Consider the following 25414-nt stretch of genomic DNA (forward strand, 5'->3'; position numbering starts at 1 on the left):
GTATAACCAAATTGCAGTTGACCCGGTCGATCATGAAAAGACGACTTTCACATGTCCTTTTGGAATTTTCGCATACCGTAAAATGCCCTTTGGGTTGTGCAATGCACCGACGACTTTCCAAAGGTGTGTGCAAGCTATTTTTGCCGACCTTATCGAGAAAACAATGGAAGTCTTTATGGACGACTTCTCCGTATTTGGTGGTTCTTTTGGTCTATGCTTGGACAACTTGGAAACGGTTTTTGAAAGATGTGTGAAGACAAATCTTGTTCTTAATTGGGAGAAGTGCCACTTCATGGTGACCAAGGGGATAGTGCTTGGCCATAAAGTCTCTTCAAGAGGGCTTGAAGTTGATCGTGCTAAAGTTGAAGTGATTGAAAAGTTGCCTTCTCTGGTGAACTTGAAGGGAGTCCGAAGCTTTCTGGGGCACGTCGGTTTCTATCAGCGCTTTATCAAAGACTTCTCAAAGGTAGCTAAGCCTTTGAGTAACTTGCTAGCTAAGGATCAGGTATTTCTTTTAACTGATGAGTGTTTACAAGCTTTTGAAATTTTAAAGGAAAAATTGGTTACCGCTCCAATTATAGTCGCTCCAAATTGGAATTTAAATTTTGAGCTCATGTGTGATGCGAGCGACTATGCAATCGGAGCGGTATTAGGCCAAAGAAAAGAGAAAAATTTTCATGCGATACACTACGCAAGTAAAGTTCTTAATGAGGCTCAAGTTAACTATGCCACCACTGAAAAAGAATTACTTGCGATAGTGTATGCGCTTGAAAAGTTTAGGTCCTATCTTATTGGTTCCAAGGTTGTAGTGTATACCGACCACTCGGCGATTAAATATTTGCTCACCAAACCGGACTCGAAGCAAAGGCTCATCCGTTGGATCCTCTTGTTGCAAGAATTTGATGTTGAAATCAAAGACAAGAAAGGATCGGAAAATTTGGTGGCGGATCATTTATCTCGCTTAGTTAATGTGGAGGTTACCGCTTCCGAGAAGGAAATCCGGGAAGAGTTTCCTGATGAAAAACTTTTCAAAGTTCAAGTTAGGCCGTGGTTTGCGGACTTCGCGAACCATAAGGCTAGTGGTTTGGTGCCTCCCGACCTAACTTCGAACCAAAAAAGGAAATTTCTCTCGGACGCTAAGTACTACGTATGGGATGACCCATACTTGTTTAAATTGGGTGGTGATAACCTTTCGAGGAGGTGTGTTACTGGCGATGAAGCGCAAAGCATTCTTTGGCATTGTCACAACTCGCCTTACGGCGGACACTACAATGGGGTAAGAACGGCCACTAAAGTCCTTCAGTCAGGATTTTATTGGCCTACTATTTTCAAAGACGCACATGCCCATGCGCAAAGTTGTGATAGTTGCCAAAGAAGTGGTGGGATTGGTAAGAGATACGAGATGCCTCTCCAAAACATCCAAGAGGTTGAAGTATTCGATTGTTGGGGTATCGATTTTGTTGGACCATTCCCACCCTCATATGGTAATGAATATATGCTTGTGGCGGTTGACTACGTTTCTAAGTGGGTTGAGGCGATTGCCTCACCTCGGGCGGATGCTAAAACGGTAATAAATTTTTTGAAGAAAAACATCTTTTCCCGTTTTGGAACCCCCCGAGTGTTGATTAGTGACGGAGGGTCGCACTTTTGTAATGCACCGTTAGAAAGCGTTTTGAAACATTACGATGTATCACATAGAGTGGCGACTCCGTATCACCCATAAGCAAACGGTCAAGCCGAAGTCTCTAATCGTGAGATTAAGAGAATTCTTGAAAAAACCGTGTCAAATTCTAAAAAAGAGTGGTCGCAAAAATTGGATGAAGCGTTATGGGCATACCGTACCGCTTTTAAAGCTCCAATTGGGCTAACTCCTTTTCAATTGGTATTTGGTAAGACTTGCCATTTGCCGGTTGAATTGGAGCACAAAGCTTTGTGGACTCTGAAATTATTGAACTTTGATAAGGATTTGGCCGGTGAAAAAAGAAAAGTGCAATTGCTTGAGTTGGAAGAAATGCGCAATGCCGCATATCACTCAAGTTGATTGTATAAATAAAAGGTGAAAAAGTATCATGACAAAAAGCTTAGGAAGAAGGAATTTGTGCCCGGACAGTTGGTTCTATTGTTCAATTCTAGGTTGAAGTTATTCCCCGGAAAATTGAAATCTAAATGGTCCGGGCCATTTCGTGTCAAAGAAGTCAAAAAGTATGGAGCTGTTGTCATTGAGGACTTGGAGAAGAAAGAGAGTTGGACGGTTAACGGCCAACGTTTGAAGGTTTATCTTGGCGGTCTTGTGGATCGCGAGAGCTGTGCAATCTCCTTGGATGCTCCTCTGTGAGCATCTCGAACCGTCGAGCTTATCCGACGTTAAACAAGCGCTTGTTGGGAGGCACCCCAACATTGTAAGTATTTACAGCTTTCTGTTGTGTGGTATTGGTGTTCAAATTGATGGAACCTTGCTGAAATGTGTTGTGCATGCTGTTTTGAAAAAAGAAAATACTGTCATGCTCCCTAGCTGCTCGCTAAGCGAAGGCAGTAGCGAGTTGATTCGTTAGTTGCTCGCTAGGCGAAGACAGTAGCGAGCGTAGCGTGACAGAACTTTTATTTTATTTCACAGGGCCACTCATTTGGGCCCAAAACTCTTTATTTTGTTTTAAGTCTGAATATAAGGATCAAACTCACTCTCACTTGCACAAAAATCACCTCTATTACTTCATCTCACACAAACCCTAACTGTTGCATTGCAAACCCTAACCTTTACATTTCAAAATCAATCAACCTCTTCAATCAGGTTTGTTTTATCTCTATTCTTTTATGCTTTCAATGTTGTAAATTCTGAAGAATGAATCATTAGGGTTGAATTTGAGAGATTGGGTTTTTAGGTTTGCATGTATGTTTAGAACGATTCCTAGCATGTTAAATTACTTTGTTTTTGAAATGTGGGAGATTGGGTATCATTAGGCTTTGGGTTTTCTGAAATTGGAGTGTTAACAATGGAGAACTCAGAATCCCGTAACATTCGCTAGCAGCTCGCTAGGAGAATCTGTGGCGAGCATTCGCTGCCACTTCGCTAAGCGAACCCGTAGCGAAGCTTCGCTGGGTCCTCGCTTAGCGAAGCAGTAGCGACCATGACAGTAGTTGGTTTTTCTGTTTTGCTCTCTAATCTATTTTGTGGTTGTGTGTTGTTTCTTTTCTATGATTTTACAGATGGCATTCAGGTCGAGTGCGTCGAAAAAGAGAAAGGTCGGGAGCACTTCCCGTACTGTGCCAATTCAATTTGACACCGACAAATTCATCGGGGCAAAGCAAGCCGCACGTTATGTGGCATTGGAAAAAAGGAAAATCTTGCCAGAGAAGAGGTTTATGATCAACCCCGAAGGCGATTACCGAACATTTGTTGGGTTGATACATAGCAAGAAATGGGACAGGTTGATCGCTCCACTCGAAAGTTATGACATTGAGATAGTGCGCGAGTTCTATGCGAACGCGTTGCCGAATGACGAAGAGCCTTTCACTTGGACTACAAGAGTGTCAGGCCGTCAGGTCGTTTTTGATCGGGATTCTATTAACCGAGTGTTGGGTGAACCGCTCCATCTGGGAGCTAATGAGAGGGACACATACCACAGGGATCTGAGGCTCCACAGGGACACTGATTATATTTCTGCAACCCTGTTGTTTGAGGGAAAGTCAATTGAGGTGAACCCATCTGGGGTTCCTGTGAGGTACCATAGGGAGGATATGATTCCCTTGGCTCAGCTGATCCTAATGCTGGTTCTGACCAATATTAAACCCAAGTCACACACGTCGACCGTGCCGATCCCAGTGGCACACTTGGTCCACTGCATTCTCACTAATATACAGATTGATGTGGCGCGAGTCATTGCTATTGAGATGAAGTCCGTGGTTGAGAGCGGGCTGAAGTCGGGGGCACGAGTTAACTTCCCCCTTGCTTTTCCTTGTCTCATCATGGCTTTATGCCAACAGTCGAGGGTGAAGCTACCCTCCCGCAGTCAAGTAAGGATTCCGTCAGCAATCGATGATAGATATGTGGCCAAGTACTGTAAGCCAAAGAACTTCTGAGGTAGTACAGCTGTTGATGATACCGGGGCTTTTGATGGTCCTGGTTTTGCTTAGGGGTTTGATCATTTCCAGCAGGCTGTCTGCAACTACAATTGGGATTAGATGGCGGCGACTCAGCGCGCCATGATTGATATTCATGACTCTATGCAGTTATTACAGTTGCAGGTCCGTAACCCTTCTGGAGAGCATCCTATGATGACGCGTGAGCAGTTCCTGCAACACGCTAGCTGGCCTGAGGACAGGCCTGTTTTCGGAGAGGGGGCGGGTGCTGGTGCTTCTGGTGCTGATACTTCTGGTGGTGCTGATGATGATGATGATGGTGATGATGAGGATGGTTCCGGTTCTGAGGCCGGTAGTGAAGAGAGTTCTGAGTCCTATGAGGACTAAGTTTTATTTTTCATGTTATGTTTTATTTTATTGTATTTTCAGATATGTAGTATTTTGGTTTTGGTTATGTACTTTTTGGGGTGTTTTGTCCCCCATGCACATTTTTAACATTTTGAAGTGATGATAATTGTGTTTATGTTTTAAATTATTGTGTTTGGTTTGAATTTCTTTTGTTTAATAAATTTTTGGTTGTTGAGGGTCAAACCTTCTAGATTGGTTGCTACTCAAAGAAGTATTCAATGAAGGTGCATCCGAGCTTGGATGGCGATGATAAAAATAAACAAGCGAATAATGCTAAGGTACATGGTTACCTCCGGTTAGAATTTTAGAATGCATTAAGAACTTTACTCTTTTCGTAATTGAATATTGTTCTTTTTGCAACATAATTGAATGAATGATTCATCTAGGACTTAAAACCACAAATTATGAGGAAACCTCCATTGTACACTAATATGCTGGATTCTAATAAACTTTGTTGATTCATTTGATTCATGCTTTGTCTTTTATTATTGTGAATTTTTGGAAGCAATTAGAAATGATCAAGGCACTTGTTTTCTTTCGAGCACAACTAGTTCCAAATACAACTTATCCGTGAGCAGAGAGTATTCGTGAACCCCTTTGAGCTTAAACAGTTGAATCTCAGCTTGAAATAAGGCGAGATGTCAAAAATCTTTTTTCTTGAAACCCTGAAATTTTTGATAATTGTTCTTTTGCCGTAAAAAGTCAAGAGCATTCACTTAGGGTGAGTAAAAGATAAGTTGGGGAGAACGAAAATGAGAATCGGTAGGTGCCACAACTCTTGAATAACCGAGCAAGCATTGAAAAAAAGTTAGAAAAGAGAAACATCTATTTTGTGAATACGGTGTGAAAAGAAAAAAAAAATAGAGAAAATGAAAATGAATGCTTGCTTGGAAGAAAAATAGTGAAAAATAAAATTGAGTTGTGAAATAAGAGTTGTGAAGGTTTCAAATGAGAAACAAATGGAACGAAGTTGAGATGTGTGAATAGCTTATACAGTGAATGTCACTTTTGCGTCGGCAAGTTCGTTTTCAATGGCCTTAGATATGACCCTTGTTTGTAAACCTAACTAAGCTACAACCGGAAAAGACCTTAGTGATCTTCGTGCTTCCGCATTTTCATTTATAATTGTTAGACATTGTATGAATTGAATTGTCTTTTGCATTGTTTGTTGGAGAGTGAGACTGACCCCGCGGTTGCAAACGCGTAATTTCTTCAATCCTTATTCGAAGAGGAGAGATAGGGTGATTCATTCAGGATAACATTGTTGTGGATTTTTACATGTTTTTCATTGCTATAAGGCTTTAGTTCTTGTGTATTATGTTATTCTAACCATTGGGAACTTGTGTCTGGTTGATTCTCTTGTGTTTGAGCCATTTTATCCGATTTCAGAGAAATCATTTTCTTTAAGCAAATCCTCTTGTCCTTCAAGAGGCATGCTTTGCTTGAGGGAAAGCAAGAATCTAGTTGGGGAGAGTTGTTAGATGCCCAAGTTTGCTTGTTTGAGCTATCAAATGTGGGCATCTTTCACTCCTTTTTGTCGAAAAAGTGTTCGAAACTGCCCTTGCTTTTGTTGATTTGCAATACTATGTGAAATGATCTTAGTACCTTTAATTTGTGTGTTATTGTGCAGGAATTAGGCATGAAAGAGTAGAAAACGAAGGCACAAGAAAGATGGCAAAGGAACCAAGAAAGAAAGCAAACATCAGCAAGCTCGTTAAGCGAGTGAGTTAGCGAAGTGCTCGCTAGGCGAGCACTCAGCGAGTTGCCAGTGAACACTCCCAGACTTGGACAGAACCATAGCTATCAATTACTCGCTAGGCGAGCACCCAGTGAGGAAGCAGCGAGCAATTCCAGTAGCAAAACCTTCAGAACTCGTTGTGGCGAGGGAAGTAGCCAAGTACTCGCTAGGCGAGCTTCCAGCGAGCAGGTAGCGAGCAATTCCAGTAGCAAAATTATCAAGGCTCGCTGGAGCGAATGAGAGAAGCGAGGGCTTCGCCTAGCGAACACATGCAACTTTTCTGGGATGTTTCATCTGGGCGCAAGTGTCTCTGGTGGCTTATTTTGGGGCTCGCTAGGCGAACCATTCTGCTCGCCTAGCGAGCATGACAGCTCAGATAGCAGTACTATAAGTAGCAGGGGCTACTTTTTGGAAACCAGACTTAGATATTTTTCAGCATCTTTTCATCTCCATTTTTCTTGGGATCATATTTTGTACCCTAAAAACCCATTTTCTCATTTCTCTTCTTCTCTTAACAATATTTCACAAAAAGAAGGTGGATTCCCATCCAATCTCGATTCTTCGACTCGGATGTTGATCAACCTTCGACTGAAACTTGTTGACCAAGCTACCATGAAAATGAGTAGCTAAGTCCTTCATTTTGTCAAGGTTAGATGTAGATGATCATAAGCTTTGTATGTATATGGGCTGATCTTCATTTGTAAACTCTTTGATGATGAATGTATGGTGAAAACCTTGTTTTATTGATAACTCTTTGTGTTGGTTTATTATTGAAAGGTGTTTTCCAACTCTTGACCTAGGTTTTCATCCATCCTTGTTCTTTAGCTAGAGATAGTAATGAATGAGTTTGTTCACTAAAAAGTTGAACCTAAAAGTCGCCATTTTGATAGATTGTGTGAGAGATCAACAATGGATCAAAATGGGAAAAACCAAAATGTGTGTTAGAGATAAACACATTGGAGGACTTTGTGAATGTGTTTATCACCTAATGGAGTTTATGAGATTTGTTTGATCGAACATATGCATGCAAAGTGATCGTCGAACCCTAACTTTGACAATCTTTCTCAAATCGTAAAACCAAAACTTTTACCGCAATTTCTTACTTTTTATTCTAGCTACCATGACCGAAAACTAAAACCCCCTTGTTACTATAAGTTAAGAATTTAACAACTGTCGAACGACGGCAATATCACATAATCCCTGTGGAGACGATAACAAACCCCGATACTCAAACTACTAACCAACAATGTGGCCAAAATCTGTCATCTCAAACCCCTTCATTAGGTCACTTCTAAATAACCTAATGTGGTCATCATTACTTCCTATGATAAGTAGGTTATCAACATAAAGACATATGATGATCACTTTTTTGCTTGTATCTTTATTGACATACACTACATATTCAAATACACACTTGTTAAATCCTAGATCCTTTAGAAATCAATCAATAAGTTTGTTCCAATCCCTAGGTACCTGCTTGAGGTCATATAATGCTCTCTACAGTTTGTAGACTTTTGATTCTTGGTGTTTGACAACAAATCCAGGAGCTTGTGCTGCATACACTTCTTTTTCTAATGGACCATTAAAAATTATTAGTTGACATCCATTTGAGATATGGACTAGTTATTTCTATTTGCAAATTAAAATAACTAGTCTAATGATCTAATTTTTTGCCATAGGTGTAAAAACCTTTTCAAAGTCTTCTTATTGTATGTATTGTTTAATGGTTATGGTATTCGACTGCATCAGGCTTCTATTAGAATACCACTTGGTGTCATTATTTCATTTCATAAAAAATTACATCCCTACTTATCACAGTCTTCTTATTTGCAACATGATAGAGCTTGTAACCAACTGTTGAGTGATACCCTACAAGTATCATTTTCTCTCCTTTATCACAAAGCTTTCTCCTCAGTTGACCAGGGTCATGTTTGTAGGAAAATAATCCAAACACCTTTAAATGGCTTACACTAGGTTTGATTCTTGATCAAGCCTCATAAGGAGTAATGTTTCTTAGCTTTTAGTTGGACACTTATTTAGATAGTATGTGGCAGTGGACACAACTTCTCCCCATAATTATTTTTGCAAGTGCTTACCTTTTAGCATGCTTATTACCATTGTTCATAATTGACCTTTTCTTCCTCTCAATAATTCCATTTTGTTGAGGTGTATATGATGACACTACTTCATGATCCACACCTTCTTGGTTACAATACTTTCCAAAATCATTTAAGACATATTCATCTCCACCATTTGTCCTCAAAGTTTTAAGTTTGTTACCACTTTGTCTTTCTACCATGGACTTAAACTTTTTAAATACTTCAAATACTTCATCTTTTTTATTGACTAAGTATATCCAGAGCTTCCTATTAAAATCATCAATGAATGTAACGAAGTATTTGTTTCCTCCTATTGAATCCACCTACATAGGTTCAAAACATCAAATTATACCACCTCAAGTTGACACTTGGTTTTATCCTATATCTTTGCTAAAATTTCCCCTATTCTTATTAGCTTGAAGGCATAAGTATCTTTTCTAAACCTGAAACATACCATTTTTATGCATAGAATTAAGATCTATGAAGTTGAGATGCCCAATACTATAGTGCCAAATTCATTCCTATCTACTAGCAGCTTTTGCCAAGTAACTATGCTCAATCACATTGAGCTTGATCTTGAAGGTTTTATTCTTTGACATATGGGACTTTAGAATCAAATTTCCCTTTGAATCTAAAACTCTTAACATTTTTCTTCCATGTGAACCTTGTAATTCTTTTCAAGAATTGTCATATGCTTAAAATATTACATTTGATTCCATGAATGTACATCACATATAAAATTAATGAGTGCTCACCATTCTTTCTCCTGGTTGATACATCATCAATCCTCTCTAATACTAGTGTGTTATCATCTACAAATTTCACCTTATTCTTCATGTCTTAATTAATCTTTACAAATCACTCTTTCCTTCTAGTCATATGAGTTAAGCACCTTGAATCAGGGTACCATTGATCACTACCTTCAACATCTTCTCTAGTGGTTACAAGCACATTTGTTCAATTGGTAATCGAATACATGATTTCTATATTCGACTACATGATGCTTGTATTTGACTACCACTTGATTCAACAATAGAAACCATTAAGAGGATGTTACCATCATCATTTTCTTGTCTAACAAGCTTTGCTTCATCTTCTTGTGGATCTTTCTTGTTGTCTTAACATTGATCAACAAAAACTTTTGACAGTTTTAGCATTGGATATTGCTCTTGTCAAATTTCTTCTTGCCACATTTTCCTCTATAGCTTTCATAACCTATATATCCATTATTAGATCCACCAAGATTATTGTTACCACTTTAACCTTTTTGAGATGTTACTTTGTTGAGATTTTGAGAATCCATACCACCATTGTTTTGATAGTTTCCTCTGCTTCTATTCCCATACCACTTTCACTTTTCTTTCTTTTCTTTATGGAATTTTAATTGCAACTCAATCTCCATTTTTGCCTTATCATTTTTTCTTTCATCCATTATTTGTTCATGTGCTTCAAGAGAGCTATGTATTTCTTATTTGCTCATTATTGAGAGGTATTTGGACTCTTCAATATCCAATACCACATTATCAAATCTTGATGTTAAAGATCTCAAGATTTTCATAACCATATTTTGTTCATTGATTGATTATCCACATGTTTTGATTTGATTCACCAATATTGTTATTATTGTTACATAATCACTAATGCTTTCTTTCTCATCCATGTGAATCAATTCCATATGCCTTTTGTGGGTTTGTAACCTCACGACATTTTCCTTCTCTGCTCCTGCATACGGTGTCTCAAGAATTTTCCTTGCTTGTTTTGAATATTCACAATCTCCAACCTTCTCGAAATTATATACATCAAGACACTGATGTATCAGATATAAAGCATTGTAATCCTCCACCTTTTCTTACTTATATGCAACCTTTTGTGCAGTAGTTCCATCACTTTCAATTGGTTTCACACCATTCTTGATCACTTAGAGAATATCTTAATGACCAAACACCACTTTCATCAACTTACACCACTTGTCATAATTCTTCGCATCAAGAATTGGAAGATTTACGTGGATTCATTCATTTGAGATTGATGCCATCATTTACTAGATCAATTAGCCATACTCTTTATGTCAAATGTTAGAACAAGAAACACAATATGACAATTGAGTGTGTGTATGTGTGTGTGTGTGTATATATATATATATATATATATATATATATATATATATATATATATATATATATATATATATATATATATATAGAGAGAGAGAGAGAGAGAGAGAGAGAGAGAGAGAGAGATAATGGTGGAAGAGACTTAGTCTTATTTGATTATACCCTTAAGGAGGTATATATACAACATTGCACAGAAGACTTGACTAACCAACTAACTTAAAAACTAAAAAGCCACATTGGTAGTCGAATACAAATATTGTATATTCGGCTACAACAACATGGTATTTATAACACCCGATTGTTTAATTTATTTATTTAATTGAATTTACGTATATTTAATTGTTTAAATAAATTTTTATATGCATTTGGACAGTGTTTAGATGATTAGTGTTGATATATGATGTTTGAGTTGGTGGGACATAGTTCTAGTTATTTAATTAAATAATAGAATTAATAATATTAAAGAATAAGGAGGATTGTTATTATTAAAATAAAATTAGAGTCAATAAGGATATTTTGGTGAATATAGGGTATTGTGAGAATGACTAATTGAGGAGAATTAAGTTTCTAATAAAAAAGAGTTAGTAAAGAGTTTTTGAGATTAGTACGTGAAAACAAAATTTGGCAAAGAAGAGGCTAAAAGAACAAAGGCTTAGGAAGAACCTCCACTGTTAGAGTTTGAAGGTGCTTTTGCTGGAAAATTCAAGGTAGGGGGAATTAGTCCAAATATGGAGTTGAATGCATGATTAGAGAGAGGGAAGTCCTTAATCTCATTAGGTTTCCCCCTCATTTTCACTTCTAATGAATGATTGATGAATGTGAATCAAGTTTTGTGATAGCATGAATTATGTGTTTTACTTTATGAAATTTGTGTACTGATTTATCATGGAAATTGTGTGTTCTTGTTAGTGATGATGGTATGAATTGGTTTTTATGTGTGTGTTGTAATTTTGATGAATAAAGAATGTAAAAACCATGATTAATCGAAGGAATTACGTGTTAATAGATAGATAAATGATGTATTGATGTTAGTTAATGTTTTCCCTAATTTTGTCGATCGATTTAAGGATTGGGAAGAAAAAATCAAAGTTTTGAATTAAAATCCATGGCCAAAAATGTAGAATCTATTTCTGCTTCAAGGTGACGAGCGTCGCCCTCTTGACGACCAGGTCTCCACGGGTATACAGTCATGGTACCCGGGCCCAATTTTGTGGGTCGAGCGTCATAGTGATGACATATGAGGTAGAGTGGGCGGTTGACGGGCGTCACCCTGGTGATGGGTAACCTACCATGTTGCCAGAATGAGTGTAATTTGCTCAGTTGTATGGAACTGAGTTGTCGGTTCCGATTTTTGCGGTTGTGTTGTGATTAGGATACTATTTGGCCACTGTTGGAGGTATTTTGGTGTTTTTCATTATTGATTGTTGAATTAATCAATTATTATGTTGTTGTGCTTAATGGTGGTAATTTTATGGTAATAATTTTGGTGATATTGCATGTTCTTGAAAATCATGCACCATGGTGTACGGATTTTGGTTCAGTTTTGGTGTGCTATGGTCTGAAGGTGTGGATTCAGGAGCGAGTAGCTGGTTCCAGATGAAAATCGGTGAAGCGTTACTAAAGGTGTTAGTAGCAAATTGGTGTGTTGTCCATAATGGTACAACATGCATGTAGAGTCGTGGTGTTAAGTACATTGCATTTCATAATTTGCATATCTAATTGAATGATTACATTGGTATTGGTTGCGGAGAATGTTATACGATAGTACCGATCTAGAAGGGGGGTTGAATAGATCAGTATTTAAAATTTAGCGCTTTTTAAAAATGTTATCAAAGGTTGTGAAAGCTCCCTAGACCACAATCGTCTAAACGATCCGTTAATGGAAAGATCGGATATGCGTGAAACCAAATGGAATAACTAAGATAGAGATAATCAACCACTATCTAAATCAATTAATTAATTACTCCAATCTTTGATATAGTTACCACTAATGATGAGTTAACACAATGAGAGAACAAGTAAAATATTAATAGACTTGTGTGAGGTTAATTTTATCAAACACTTTGTGTGCACCTCACACAAAGTCTCAATTTTACTCAAATTGAATATGCAGAATTTTACTTAGTTGCAATCAAAGTGATTGCACCAATTTATCAAACAGCTTCTATGCACAACAATCAAGTGAGATTAATTTTACTATTAAATTCACACAAGACTCAATTAATGCAGAATTTAAAGAGTTAAGAGAAAGATAGAACAACACCATATTTGTTTAGGAATTTCCCTTTTCGTCCTCAATTAGGGTACGTCTGCCCCCAATTCCAAAACTAGAATTGAGATATTTATTATCAAGTTGCAAAGTTAATACAAGAGAAGAAATGATCACCACCAACCAACCCTAAGTGTTGTTGCAGATCATATTCACTTCTCTCCCCTTGATTCGAGTTGAACCAAGCACTTCAAGCGTTCTGAACAAACCTCTGGTTGTAGCTACCTTATTGCAAGAACTCCACGTTCTCCAAAACTCAAGCTCGACCGATTTTGATCGAATCTGCGTGAAACCTCCGGTTATAGCTACCTTATTGCAAGAACTCCAAGTTCTCCAAAATTCTAGCTCGACTGACTTCAATCGCAAGACGCTTGAACCCTAACCTTCCTTCACAATCCTCCGGTTACCGTTACTTGTATGAACGAACTCACCGTTCTTCAAACCTTTCACTCGGCTGAATCTATGAAGCAATGATTAGTGCAAAAAAACCCCAATTCTGGGAGGACAAAACCCCAATGGTTTTATTCAAGAAAAGCCCACTCAAATCCTCTACCCAAACTAAGATTACACAATCCTATTTGGACGTTATCACCACATCAATGCACAATGATCAACGAAAATTGTTATGTGTAGTTGTTGAGAAATGCAATGAAGAATGAAGATGAATAACACTTTAGTGTATATCTTTCACTTTTCTTATTATTTGTTGAAGTAGAGACTCTAGAATATTTATATGATGCATGGACAAAGTAATAGACATAACAGAATAATTTTGCAAAACTACACAGCAGAAAATTGAGTACCAAAACAGCGACCATTCGACCTGTTCACACAGGTCACTCGACCTATTTAGACCCGAGCCAAAACTACTCAAGTGAAGCAGGAGATGAGTCGACTCAAACAGAGTTTTTCCAGAGTTGAGTCAACCTATGACTCGACCTGTTCAGACCTGTGGCAACATGGTTCAAATGAAACAGGCAATGAGTCGACTCAAACAGGGGATGAGTCGACTCAAACAGGTTTTTCCAGAGTTGAGTCGACCTATGACTCGACTTGTTCAAACCCAAGAGTTACCCTCCAAGTCATGAGTTGACTCACAAACTCGACCTGTTCAGACCCGAGAGTTACGCTCCAAGTCATGAGTTGACTCACAGTTCTACCGTTCCAAGTCATGAGTCAACTCAAAGTTCTTAAACTGTCAAAAATGAGTTTTTGAGATGTATTTTGATAATTTGAAACCATTATTTTATGAACCTAAGGTACTAACAATGATCAAGTGCATTATTCAAGCCAATGAGATGCTCCTATATGCATGGACACATTTCACTTTTACTTTGAGCATGTTGGAGGATGAATGCATTTTATGATATGATGACATTGTCCAAAGCACACGTTATGAGAAACTAGAAAGGTTTGACATTATTAAAATAAGGACTAGGAATCTTTTCCCTCACATACTCCCCCTTTTTTATGATGGCAAACCATGGCACAATCGCGTACTTTGATAGACATCATCCCCCTGATTTTATGCATGCCTTCAAACATTCTGCTATTATAAATCTGTTATGCCTTCAAACATTATGCTATTATAAATTTGCTATTGTGTTTGTATTGCTTCTCCCCCTTTGACAACATCAAAAAGAAACAATGATACGGTCAACGAGAAACAAAGATATTCATAAGCACTTAGTCAACTACTTTGTAATAGATAGACATTAACAACCATGCACATAACATGAAGTCAATGTAAGAATTATAGGCATAAATATTGCACGGAGCAAAAGAAAATAAGTAAATAACATTGCCACATTTGTTTAGCATAAACTTTAAGACAAATAACTAAATACAGTAACATGCATGTTAAATATGATACCTAAGCAAGTTCAAGCATAATTCAAACATAGAAATGGATCAAGCTTAGATCAAACCATAAAAAGAACATCAAGAATTGCATTACATAGAACATGTATATATATATATATATATATATATATATATATATATATATATATATATATATATATATATATATATATATATATTATATATATACACATAATTGATCAGGATAATTCAAATAGATAGGAACTATATTACCTCCAATGATGATAGACGATGAGTGCCCTCACATAGCCCACACTTATAAATCAAGGAATAGACAAACATATATATAGAGAGAAAGAATTATATATAAATTTAAAAGCGATCTGAGATATCGAGAACACCAAGTTCCCTAAGAATGTGGAAGAAAGGCTCTATCGCAAGTGGTTTTGTGAAAATATCGGTAAGTTGATTTTTGCTATCAACGTGCTCGAAGACAACATCACCTTTCTTAACATGATCCCTAAGGAAGTGATGCCGAATTTCAATATGTTTAGTGCGTGAATGTAGTATAGTATTTTTGGTTAAATTGATGCACTTGTGTTGTCACAAAAAATGGGAACACGTTCAAGTTGAACATTGAAGTCAAGTAATTGTTGTTTGAGCCATAAAATTTGAGCATAATAATTATCGGCTGCAACGTATTCCGCCTCGATCGTTGACAAAGCAAACGAAACTTACTTTTTGCTATGCCAACTCACTAAGGAATTTGAATAAAAATGACAAGTGCCACTAGTGCTTTTCCTATCCGATTTGCAACCGACAAAGTCGGAATCAGAGTAGTCAACCAAAGAGCAATTACTTCCCTTAGAAAACCAAATCACATACTTTGAAGTACCACAAAGGTATCTAAGTATGCGCTTGACGGCCTTTAAATGTGATTCTTTGGGACATGATTGATACCTAGCACATATACATACACTAAACATAATATCTGGTCGAGATGCGGTAAGATAGAGGAGGCAACCAATCATACCTCTTTACCTTTTTATGTCTATGACCTTACCATTTTCATCCTGATCCATATTAACCACAGTAGGCATTGAAGTGTCGATTAGTTTGGAGTTTACCATATCGAAGCGCTTGAGTAACTCACTGCAATACTTCGTTTGGCTCAAAAAAGTTCCTTCTTCAAGTTGCTTGATTTGAAGTCCGAGGAAGTAATTTAGCTCCCCCATCATGCTCGTTTCAAATTCTCCCTGGATCAACTTAGAGAATTCCTTGACCAAATTTATGTTAGTAGATCCAAAATTAATGTCATTTACATAGACTTGAATTAAAATAGAGTGTTTTCCTTGACGCTTAATAAAAAGGGTTGTATCAACCTTCCCTCTTGAGAATCCTTGTTCTAGTAGAAATTTGCTAAGAAGCTCATACCATGCCCTAGGGGCTTGTTTAAGACTGTACAAAGCACATTTAAGCTTATAAACATAGTTAGGATGCTCATAGTTTTTAAAACCGGGAGGTTGAGATACATAGACATCTTCATTAATGTAACCGTTTAGGAAAGCGCTCTTAACATTCATTTGAAATAATTTGAAATTTTGAGAACAAACATAGGCAAGCAAAAGGTGTATAGCCTCGAGTCGGGCGACCGAAGTATAAGTTTCTTCATAGTCGATGCCTTCCTCTTGGTTATACCCTTGAGCAACAAGGCAAGCCTTGTTGCGAGTTATAACTCTGTTTTCGTCTAACTTGTTCCTAAACACCCATTTACTATCGATTACTCGATGGTCTCGCGGATGGGGAACAAGATCCCACACCATATTTATTTTGAATTGATTAAGTTCCTCTTGCATTGCTAAAAACCAATGTTCATTGAGTAATGCGCCTTTGGAATTTTTAGGCTCAATTTGAGAGACGAAAGGGAAATGATAATAAAAGTTACTTATCTTTGACCGTGTGGTAACTCCCTTTGAGATATCTCCTAGAATATTATCGATGGGATGATCCTTAGAAGATTTCCATTCCAAAGGAAGATCATTGCTATTAACAGAATGATCCTTCTCTTCCTTTTCAGATATGTGATCCGACTCCTCCTCGGCTTTTTCCGGATGGGGTTCAACACTCTTTTCTTCTTGATCTTTTATTATGTCTTTCGAAGGAACACCTGCACCATCAACAATAATACCTTCTCCGACAATTTTTCGATAAGATTCATCAAAGGAAACATGCACAGATTGTTTAACGATAAGTAACCTTTTGTTGTATACTCTATATGCTTTAATAGATTGAGAGTATCCGAGAAAGATACCTTCATCGGCTTTTGAGTCAAATTTACCAAGGTTTTCTTTACCATTATTTAATACAAAGTATTTACATCCGAAGACATGAAGATATGAAACATTAGGCTTCATTCCATTTAGCAATTCATAAGGAGTTTTGTTTAGAATAGGACGAATGAGTATCCTATTCAATACATAACCATCTGTATTTATGACATCGACCCAAAAATATTTAGGAAGACTATTTTCATTGATCATAGTCCTCCTAAGCTCTTCTAAAACCTGGTTTTTACATTCCACTACTCCATTTTGTTGTGGAGTTCTTGGAGCAGAAAAATTATGATCAATGCTGTTTGTTTCACAAAATTCCTCAAAGAGGTGGTTTTCAAATTCACCTCTGTGATCACTTCGGATAGTAACTATGCTAGTGTTCAATTTGTTTTGAGAAATCTTGGCAAACTTTTCAAAAGCTGAAAAAGTGTCACTTTTACTTGCTAAGAAAATGGTCCAACAAAATCTAGAGTAGTCATCTACTATAACAAAACCATAGTAGTTTCCACCTAGACTTTTAATTCTAGATGGCCCAAAAAGGTCCATATGGAGAAGTTCAAGGGGTCTCGTTGTGGAAATAATATTTTTAGATTTAAAAGAGATCCTTGTTTGTTTTCCTATTTGGCACGCATCACATAAGTGATCTTTTAAAATTTTGATTTTGGGAAGACCAACTACTAGATCTTTTGAAATGACTTTCTTTAGCAAGTCAAAGTTGACATGCGCTAATTGCCTATGCCAAAGCCACGAGTCTTCACTCATGGAGACGAGACATTTAGCGCTAGTCAAAGATACTTCATTCAATTCAAGCATGTATATATTATTTACCCTCCATCCCTTAAGCACATCATTCTTTTTATCATTATGTTTAATCATGCAACAATCTTTTGAAAACGATACTTTATATCCTTTATCACATAATTGGCAAATACTAATGAGATTGTGCTTAAGGCCTTCAACTAAAAGGACATTTGAGATAGTAGTAGAGGAGGGATTACCTACACTACCTTTTCCAATTATAGCTCCCTTGTTATTATCACTGTAGGTTACAAACCTTTTCTTCTTAGCCACAATGTCAAAAAATAAGGAAATGTCACCCGTCATGTGTCTTGAGCATCCACTATCGAGAACCCATGTTCTCTCTGTATCCTCAAGATATTCCATCTGCAATTTAAATAAGGGAAGGAGGTACCCAATTTTCATTGGGTACTAGTGTGTGAGTGAAACTTTGGTTGCATTTGGGCAACCATTGAAAAATGCCTTTAGGAACCAAAAATCTCCTAAATCGGCATTTAGCAATAGTATGTCCCCTCTTGCAACAATATAGACAATTTAAGTTCGGATGAGAGTTTCTTTTGCTAACTTGATCCTTTACCACATAAGTATACTTTTGATAAGGATTATTCATGTTACTTATAAAATGTGATTGATCAATAGCAAAGGTAACTTTAGGTTGTAAAGCCTTGTCTAATTTAGCTTGAAGAGTTCTAACCTCTCTTTGCCAAATGTGACAAGTTTCACATCCATACCATCTAAACCAAAATCCCTTATCATCTTCAGTTTTGCCTTTAATAGCCTTTATGCTCGATTTCTTAAGAGTTTCTAATTCCTTTTCGGAATCAAAAATCTTATTTTCTAAATAACATGAAATTTTCTTATTTGAGGCTAAGCATTTAAAAGTTTCCTTGGCCTCATCGTGTAGAGTACTAAAGGCTTTTTGCAAATCAAAATAAGACATTTTATCAAAATAATCATACTTAGAATGACTTACATTCTTTTTCTTCTTTTGATGAGCCATAAGACAAATATTGACATTTTCTTCTTCATCACTTGAGTTATCATCGCTTGAGGACTCACTATCGCTCTCCCATGCAATATATGCTCTTCTAGCTTTGCTCGATTTCTTGTGACGTTTGTCTCTTCCTTTGTCTTTCTTCAACAAGGGACAGTCCGGCTTATAGTGACTGGCCTTTCCATAATTATAGCATGATCCTTTTGACTTAGCTGTCTTACCTTCCTCTCGATTCGAGAATTTTGATTGTCTTCTATAGTTGACAAGTTTTTTATCCGAATGTTTAACTTCATTCTTTCTAAGGTATTGGTTATAACTCCTTACGAACTGCTCCATGTCTTCATTCGAATCTTTATCATCATCACTTGATTCACCCTCACACGTATCATTGGTGGATGACTTAGATCTTGAAGCCTTTATAGCGATAGACTTCCTTTCAATGTCCTTAGCTTTCTTCTTCTTTTCCTTCTTTTAACTCTTCTCATGTTTCTCAAGGTTCATGAGCTCTTGCTCATGCTCTTGAAGCTTACCAAATAATGTTGTCATGTCCAATGTTCTTAGATTATTGTCTTCCTTAATCGCGGCGACCTTTGGTAGCCAATCCCTGTTAAGACATCTTAAGATTTTGTTAGTAACAACATCATTAGGGGTAGTTCTACCAAGATCATTTAACCAATTGATTAGATGAGAAAATCTCTTTTGCATATCAGCAATGGTTTCACCATCCTTCATATGAAAAAGGTCAAATTCTTGAGTTAAAGTGTTGATTCTAGCTAGTTTGACATCATTGGTTCCCTCATGGGTAATTTGTAATGAGTCCCACATAGCTTTAGCACTAGTACAATGAGAAACCCTATAATACTCATCAACACCTAAGGTGGCGATGAGCATATTTCTGGCTTTCCAGTCATAGTTATACTTTTTCTCATCTTCTTCATTCCATTGTGCTTCAAGTTTAGGTATAACAACACCATCTGCATTGGTCATGGTTATTTCCATAGGACCAACTTGGATGACTTTCCATACCTTCCTATCAATAGAGTTGATATGGATACACATGCAATCTTTCCAATAACTGTAGTTTTCATCGGTAAAAATAGGCGCTCTATTGTATGCCCCTTTAGGATCGTTACTATTTTCTAAAAAGTTATATGTGAAGCACTAGACAAACTGGCGCTCGTTATACCACTTGTTAGACGATACTACCGATCTAGAAGGGGGATTGAATAGATCAGTATTTAAAATTTAGTACTTTTTAAAAATGTTTTCAAAGGTTGCGAAAGCTCCCTAGACCACAATCGTCTAAACGATCCATTAATGGAAAGATCGGATATGCGTGAAACCAAATGGAATAACTAAGATAGAGATAATCAACCATTATCTAAATCAATCGATTAATTACTTCAATCCTTGATATAGTTACGACTAATGATGAGATAATACAATAAGAGAACAAGTAAAACATTGATAGACTTGTGTGAGGTTAATTTTATCAAACAATTGGTGTGCACTTTACACCAAGTCTCAATTTCACTCAAATTGAATGTGGATAATTTTACTTAGTTTCAATCAAAGTGATTGCACCAATTTATCGAACAGCTTCTATGCACAACAATTAAGCGAGATTAATTTTACTATTAAATTCACACAAGACTCAATTAATACAGAGTTTAAAGAGTTAAGAGAAAGAGATAATAACAACAGATTTGTTTATGCAATTCCCCTTTCATCCTCGCTTAGGATACGTCTGCGCCCAATTCAAAAACTAGAATTGAGATATTTATTATCAAGTTGCAAAGTTAATACAAGAGAAGAAATGACCACCACCAACCAACCCCAAGTGTTGTTACATATCCTATTCACTTCTCTCCCCTTGATTCGAGTTGAACCAAGTCCTTCAAGCGTTCCGAACAAACCTCCGGTTATAGCTACCTTATTTCAAGAACTCCATGTTCTCCTAAACTCTAGCTCGACTGATTTCGATCAGATCTGCATGAAACCTCTAGTTGTAGCTACCTTATTGCAAGAACTCCATGTTCTCCAAAATTCTAGCTCGACTGACTTCAATCGCAAGACGCTTGAACCCTAACCTTCCTTCACAATCCTTCGGTTACCGTTACTTGTTTGAACGAACCCACCATTCTTCAAACCTTTCACTTGGCTGAATCTATGAAGCAAAGATTAGTGCAAAAATCCCCAAATTCTTGGAGGACAAAACCCCAATGGTTTTATTCAAGAAAAACCCACTCAAAGCCTCTACCCAAACTATGATTACAGAATCCTATTTGGAAGTTATCACCACAACAATTGACAATGATCAACAAAAATTGTTATGTGTAGTTGTTAAGAAATGAAATGAAGAATGAAGATGAATAGCATTTTAGTGTATATCTTTCACTTTTCTTGTTATTTGTTGAATAAGAGACTCTAGAATATTTATATGATGCATGGACAAAGTAACTGACATAACGGAATAATTTTGCAAAAATACACAGCAGAAAATTGAGTACCAACAACGACCACTCGACATGTTCACACAGGTCACTCGACTTGTTTAGACCCGAGGCAAAACTACTCAAGTGAAGCAGGCGATGAGTCGACTCAAACAGGGTTTTTCCAGAGTTTAGTTGACCTATGACTCGACCTGTTCAGATCTGTGGCAACATGGTTCAAATGAAATAGGCAATGAGTCGACTCAAACAGGGGATGAGTCGACTCAAACAGGTTTTTCCAGAGTTGAATCGACCTATGACTCAACTTGTTCAAACCCAAGAGTTATGCTCCAAGTCATGAGTCGACTCATAGACTCGACCTGTTCAGACCCGAGAGTTACGCTCCAAGTCATGAGTCGACTCACAGTTCTATCACTCTAAGTCATGAGTCAACTCAAAGTTCTTAAACTGTCAAAAATGAGTTTTTGAGATGTATTTTGATCATTTGAAACCATTATTTTATGAATCTAAGGTACTAACGATGATCAAGTGCATTATTCAAGTCAATAAGATGCTCCTATATGCATTGACACATTTCACTTGTACTTTGAGCATGTTGGAGGATGAATGCATTTTATTATATGATGACACCGTCCAAATCACACGTTATGAGCAATTAGAAAGGTTTGACATCATTAAAATAAGGACTAGGAATCTTTGCCCTCACAGAGAATATTTATGTGGTTACAGTGAATAAATTGTGATGAAATGATGTGAATAAGATATGTGGTTTTTGATGTTTTCTTAGGCTACCCTTGCATACTTTTACACCGTTGTATATTTCGAGTGTATTCTCACATGTTTTTGTTGTTTTTGTAGTTTTGTGCTCCTTCTTGGGGTACATACGAGCATGTAAATGAGTAGTTGCTTAGAAGTCGAAGGATGGTGTTGAGGTTGTTCTTCTTTTTTCTATTTTATGAAATATTTAGATTCCTTTGCTCTAATCTGTAACACTGAACAGGCGAACGTTATGTTTCGTTATTTATTATTATCTTGATGTTGTTGACGTGAGCATTAGACTTTTACTTGTTGTGTCATGCGTTGTTGAGTCACTTTAATTGATTTATTTTTCGCTGCAATGAGCTTATGTAAAGGCGAGCATGTGATGACAAATATTTGAATTATTACATGTTTTATTTAACCCGCGTTACGGGGCAGATTTATGTTGTGTTTGTGCGACACCCTATGTGTCTAGTTGTCTTAAATTCATATTATTTTGCATTGAGGTTGTTAGGATGTTACAATATCTGGCTACCACTACCCTATATTTGAATACCACATTACTTGAATTACAAGTTTTACAACACTTGTTAGCTTCCACGGGTCACATATCTCCTTTAAGACCTTCGCATTTCCTCTATTAAACCCGCTCTTATGTAATGTAATAGCATTTATGCTTAGACTCGTTGCAATGAATCCTAGCTGTAATGAAATATCAAATCATTTTGATATAGATTGTCATATTGTTTGTCAACAACTCTAAATTGATCTCTTCCATCTTCTCTCGATCATTTTTTTCAATCACCTTGCAGATTTTTTTATTAAACCTGTTAAACCATCTCTATTTTATAGTATTTTTTAATACAGAGAATATTGAATATAAACTCTCCCATTTAAAAATAAATATTAGGGATCAATTATCCTATTTTAAAGTTTGTACTTTTGTTAGTGTATTTTCCTATTTTTGAGGTTTGTTATTGGTTGTTACTCTGATGTTACACAACCCTTCTCTTATTCTAATATGTATAAATATTGATGTACTCCTCTTTTTCATCCAAGAATTATTCAATGTAGATTATTCACTTTTATTGTTAAATAGATAAAGTTAACCACTTTGCAAATATCCTAAAGGCTTAAGTACAACACCAATTCGTAAATTAAATTAAGTAAGAATATGATAAACCAATAATAAGGTAGTACAAACAAGAGTTTTAAGTCTCAAATTTTTGGGATAAAATAAGATCTCGAACATTTTTATTTTAACTATAAATATATAAAGAAACATATAATTTACATTAATTCTCATAGTTAAGTAAAAGGTTTCACTTTTAAAAGTGATTTTATGGCTTTAAATAGGCTGGGTTGGCCTGCAGCAAGAATATATGTAAATGTTTATTTTACATTACATTTTAATCAAATATGGATCTTCTCCTATCTTTTTAATGTTGTCATCTCTCATTTTTCAATTCAATAGTTGATTATCAAAAAAAAAACAAAAAAAAGACGTGATGAATGAATAATTGAGATTAGATATAAATGGACACGTAAGACAATCAATCTGAGATGATCCAAATCTCATAAATTTCAAATTTTATTTATTATAGGTTCAATTGCAACTTTGCTCCTTCTATTTTATTTTATTTTTTATTTTAATCTCCTGTTTTAAAAATCATAATTTTGGTCTATTTTTTAAGTTTTGTGTGAGATTTTAGTTCTAAAAACAAACCGAAATCTAATATAAAACTTAAAAAAAATAAATCAAAATCATGATTTTAAAATTATAATTAAACATTTATTAAGTAACACAAATACACAACACTATCAAACAAACCAAAGGTGCATAGATATGTATACCCGAAAAAAAGAAAAAGTTGCATAGATATGTATGTCATAACTTTCTAAAATGCTTTGTGGATCTTACTTTGTAGCTTTTCAAACGGCTTATTTTGTAGTACACTTTGATTTGATATATTTAATAGTGGAACGTTAGGTTGTAGTCGTGTTCAACAATACCTTTAGCGGTGGTTTTAGTGACCTTGTTTGTTTGTTTGTTTTAACAGCTTTAGTAGTGGCCTTTGATTCAATATTATATGCATGTATTTATTGTTATATCCCTTTGTTCCAATCAAAACTGGAAGAGGTGCACTTAGTTGCACGGACAAGAGTTGATTTTGCTTTTGTTTTTTAGGTGCACTTAGTTGCAATCTAGGCTGTAAAGATTAATCGATATGCAAGCAAAATATATATATATATATATATATATATATATATATATATATATATATATATATATATATATATATATATATATATATATATATATATATATATATATATATATATATATATATATATATATATATATATATCATGGTTGTTTTATGTCTTCTTGTCTCTAATTATTATGGTTACAGTTTTATCTTATTTTTCTGAATACATAAGTTATGATCATTATCGGCCACGTCCCTTTTATTTGAGTGGTCGTTATTTATATTAACTATATTGTGTGATTGATTATTCGATTGATATGACTTGAGATCAAACTAGGCCCGTCTATTCCATTTCGAGAATATTAATATATAGTCCCTTAAGACTGACGTATGAAAAGAGGAAGTGATTTAAGAAAGAAAATATGTCAGTAAAATACTAAACCAATTATGCGGTTAAAATGAGTTATCTCAACCATCTATACATAATCGTTCTAAGGGTAAGAAGATGTCTCCATTTCTTTTGTAGTAACGAGCTCAACAAATCATGATCGAAATTGATCAGAGCTCGTGTTGTGATATAATTCAAGTTGTATCCCAAGTTAGTTAGGCTTATTGATTTTCAGTTACTTAGTTACCAAGTTAGTTTGTTAGTTAGAGTACAAGTAACTTTGTATATAAATACATGCATATTGTAACTCAGTTTTATAACATTCAATAATAACAACTCTTATTCTTCATTCTCTCTCTCTCTCTCTCTCTCTCTCTCTCTCTCTCTCTCTCTTCACTAAAAGTGTCTCACGCACCAACAAGTTGATATCTAGAGCTCCGGTTAGTTTCTTGATCATGTTTTCAAGAATCACACGTCAGTGATCGTGTTTTCAGGATCGTGGGTTGTTAATCGTGTTTGCTGCAATGATGAATGGTAACAATGACATTCCAGATTCTCTTCCAATTCTTGACGGCAAGAATTGGATCCGATGGAAAAAACAGATGCAATCTTTGTTAGGCTTTCATGAAATCTTAGAAGTGGTTACTAATGGCATCCCTGAGCTTGCTGAGAACACAATTGATGCTCAGAGAGTCGCGAACAAGGAGGCCAAGAAAAAAGACTGCAAGATTGTGTTTTATATTCAATCGGTAATAGACGTGGCAAACTTTGATCAGATTTTTCATGCTGAATCGGTGAAGAAGGTACGAGATATTATTGTTAAGTATTACAAAGGAGGTGAGAAGGTTAAAATCGTTAAATTGTAGTTTATGTGAAGGCAATATGAATTACTACATATGGTATAAGAGTAAGAGATTGCAGACTATGTCTCGAAGGTCTAGAATCTTGTC

Source organism: Lathyrus oleraceus, chromosome 3 (assembly GCF_024323335.1).
Source record: "Lathyrus oleraceus cultivar Zhongwan6 chromosome 3, CAAS_Psat_ZW6_1.0, whole genome shotgun sequence".
In the NCBI taxonomy this organism is placed as follows: domain Eukaryota; kingdom Viridiplantae; phylum Streptophyta; class Magnoliopsida; order Fabales; family Fabaceae; genus Lathyrus; species Lathyrus oleraceus.